A 4,156-nucleotide genomic window follows, 5' to 3' on the forward strand; every position below is an offset into this window, starting at 1 on the left:
CCCCTTCAAACTCTCTGACTCTGCTTTTTTGAGATGGCCTTTCTTGAAATGTACTGGATAAGCTGGGCAGCTGAATCCATTTTTTATCAAGGCTAAATCCTGAGCGAAAAAGAACTATTAGGTCTGCTAATTTCACAGCTATGGCTTTGTCTTTGAGGCCTGGTCCGTTCCACAGACAGTTACAAGTTACATTTGCGAGTTACAAAAATACAAGCTTCAAGTTAGACAAAAGTTCCAAGAAGCACACATTTATTGCTTATTAATTTCTTTGGTGTTGGCCATCACAGGCATCGTGCTAACACTGACACCTGAAATTAGACTCTTCGATGGGTATTTCTGAAAAACCATTATTCTGAATGCTGTTATGAGTTCCTGACCAATGTAACCTTATAACATCGTTGTGCTGAAAAAGACTGCTTGAGACGTTGCGATCGCTGAATATTGAAGACCTCCCACTGCAGGTGGCCACAGACCTCGGTGACAGAGTTCAGTGACTAAATTTAGCACCAGAAAAGTTGCTTCAGTCCTGCAATGGAGTTGGCTGGGTGACTCAGGAGAAAAAAGGAACCACTACGCTTTGAAACTATATGTGCAAGCAGCCTTAAAACTCCATCCAGCTCATGTGCCCTGAGCTCTGCTGTATCCAACACAGCAAACACATCCCTGTCTGCACTCCAATAGCAGGGAATTTCCCCTCATGCTTTTGAATTCAAGCAACCCTATGGGGGGGTTTTTGTGAAGGGACAGAAGTACTTTTTTTAAACTGAAGAAAACTCCCACTGTCCTGCATGTCTCTACCCTTCCCCCTCTCTGTTCTTTCCCTACTTGCATAGAGATGGTTAAATCTGTCACCCTCCATGCTGCCTCTCCCCTCCATCACGGATGGATTTTCACTCTATTTCAGGAAGACAAAACAGAAGCCCCATCAAGGCACGGCTGCGGTCCCCCTGCCATCCCATTTCCTCAGCCTGAATTATCCTTTCCCGTTTCGCACCTGAGCCAGATCCTGTTTGGAGCCAGTGAGGGCAATGGCCTCACTACTGTTCCAGTTGCTCCAATCCCTCCCAAAGGTGCATTAACAGCAAAGGAGCAGCTTCCCAAGGGTGACAAGGGCTGAGGCTCCTGGGGCTGTTGTGTCCAGAGAATCACTGTCCTTCCTGTCTCTAGCACTTTTCCCCAGGTCTCTCTCCATTACCTGGAGTCTCTGGCTCTCAAGCTGATGTCAGCAGAGCTGAAATAAAGCTTCAAAAACTACAGCGCAGGGAAATGAGCAGCTCTGCAGCTGCCTAGTGGACTAGAGTGATCTGAGGATGCTCCATGACATGGGCTGAAGCTGTTGGCTTTGCTCTGCCCTCCGTTGTTGTCTGATGTGTCCCCTGAGATGCTAAAGGAGGGGAGAACTGGGTGGATTAGAGAGAAGGGATGGGCAGGATTTTCCAGTTAGGTCGAACAGGAGGGAGCTGGGGAAGGAGGGGGCAGATGGGCATCACCAGGGATAAAGGCAGCAGCTAAGGTGAAGAAAAGGGGAACTGCACTGCCAGACAGAAGCAGAGGGGGAAACCCCCAGATAGGAAGGGGCAGGCAGTAGGGACAGGTCAATTTTGCACCACTGAGAAGCAATGCTAACTAGCCCAGGCACAGCACCCTGCAGACATGACTACCCTGCTTCTTGTCCAGCAGACAGCATGCACAGAGCAGAGCAGTATGTCTGCATATGCTGCAGCCTGCACATTCCCTATGTATCCCTGAACATCTGGCCTTCGTTGTCTATGTAGGGTCTTGCATTTGTCTAAACGAAAATACATACTTTTGGAATGGGCCCATCTGACCAAGTGATTCAGTACAACTCTCCTGGCTTCCTCATTAGGTCCCATGCCTCCAATCTACAAAGCGGCTGCAAAATTTGTCAGAAATGTTGGCGTATTTCCTTCCAGGTCATTATCGAACTTGTTGAATACCACTTGGCCTAATGTTGAACCCTGTGGTATTCCACTAGAAACCCTTTCATTTAATGAAGATATTCTGCAATAAGTCAACCATCTTACAAAACTTGCCTCTAGGAAATTTTCTTTTTTTCAGCCAAATGTATGGTAACATCTAAACATCAAAACAGAATTATCTTTAAAGACCTATGCAAATACATAATACTGACTACCCGTGTTTTCTCATTGGCTGATATACATGATTTCCTTGTCTTTAGAACTGGTTGTGGCTTTTACTCAGACATATTTACTGATTAAAATCAACACCAAGCAACTAGACTGTGCTACAAGCATTGCTGTTTGTGCCGGGACTCCTGCAGTTTGCCTGGGACAGATGGGGCGGTCTCTATGTGTAAGAATGAATGAACCACAATCTTACATCAGCTGAAGAAAGCGACAAAAACCTGGGTCAGAACATTTCAACCTCCCCGGAAACCCCATCGCTGACCACAGGGCTGCTGTTCTCAGGCAAAAAAAAACCCAACCCACTTTAAAAACCAGATTGAACAAGAAAGTGCAGACTAAGAAATCATCCACAAACTGGGCTGCATTAAATATGGTTTAAACAGGCACTATGGATTCTTATTCCATTACCTGGATTAGCTTTTATTTTTTTGTTCCTATGAATTTACTGCCTGTTTGCTTTTCTTTCCTAGCACTGCCTCCCGCTCTCTCTCTCCTCCTCTTTCTCTCTCTCTGCCCCCTCCCTTTTCTTTTGTACTCCAGTTTCTCTCTCTCACTCTGTTTTCTGCACCTCCTTTCACAGCATCTGATGAGCTAAACCTGGGTTCATGAAAGCTTGTGATCTACACATCTACCTTATTTACTTAGTCTATAAAGGATCACATCTCCCCTGCCTTCTGACTGACTTCAGACTAACTACCTCTCTCAGCTCAGGGTATAGGGAGACATAACTATTGCATTTATTATCAAAGGGTACTGATACAGGCTGTTACAATGCAACTGCTACTTCTGCATGGTACAGTGGTGCAAGTGCAGCAGAGCTTCTCTAACTTTAACCCTGCTTCATTCACAGTCAAAATCACAGTGATTTAACTCACTTGTATCAAAACTGTAGACTATAAGAGCTGATGAAAGTTCATGAGGTATGGGAGAAGAGGGGAGGATCCCTCTCATTTTTTTTTTTTTAATGAGATCTTTTTTAAATGTTCTTTTTTTCTCATTGCCTTTCAGTCGCAAAGGCCTTGAATAAACAAGAAAGATTTTCAGGTACAGCTTTTGTTCTTATGACATAAACGGCCTTGCGTTTATACTCAGCTGTTTTTAAGTAATCTGGCATTTTATCCTAGTCTAACTAATCCACCTTGAAGCATCACGTCTCTATTGTCTATTTTGGAATGCATTATGGCAGAATGATGTCCATGTGGGTGCATCACTATTTTAGATTAATTATATAGCTCTGGCAGGCTTCCCATTGCTATCCCACAGTGCACTGCCTCAGACATGGGTCTGCCTGTTTATCAGTGGCTCCTCTACTTCTCCAGAGTTATATTGACCAATGTCACTTCCCTTGGCTTCACTGCCACGCATTCAAGGGTCTCCCAGACCTTTTTAGGTCTTCCAGAATGGTAGAAAAAAATCAGTCTATGCTGTAAAAAGGTCCCGTTCTCATTGCAGGAAACAGGGCTGCATTTCTAAAGCTCCTGGCATCAGGGACTTTTCCAGACTCCCCCTCCCATGCACACACACACACATTTTAGCAGGGGGAAATCTTCTCCATGGGGCTCAACTAGGCCTTGCAGCACCATGGAAAAATATCTCTTCCTGTTTGTAAGACCTGAATCTGGAGGGGCCAAATTATAAGCATAAGGGATCCACCCAGAGTTCCTCTATAATTTGGGAATCCCAGCAATGCAAAACAACCAGATCTCTGGTGTACCACCAAACTGAGCCTGCTCCACAACTCAGTGAAGCTCCACAACAGCCAAAGCTTGATCTACCAGCATCAAACAGGTGCTTGCCTGGCCTCTCTCCATCAGGGTGGCAAGCTTCAGTTGACAACATCTATATGTTTCTCCATGCCAAGGCCAACTCTTGTGTTGGTGCTTGGCTGCTCCAGCCTGGGGAGCTCTGCCCATTTTCAGATCTCCACCCTTCTCTGTACCCTGTAGTCCTGCCACTGCCAGTGCTGCAGGTCTGCCCTGTCCCACCCG

The sequence above is a fragment of the Crocodylus porosus genome, unplaced genomic scaffold (genome assembly GCF_001723895.1).
Source record: "Crocodylus porosus isolate Cpor-Errol unplaced genomic scaffold, CroPor_comp1, whole genome shotgun sequence".
Taxonomy (NCBI): domain Eukaryota; kingdom Metazoa; phylum Chordata; order Crocodylia; family Crocodylidae; genus Crocodylus; species Crocodylus porosus.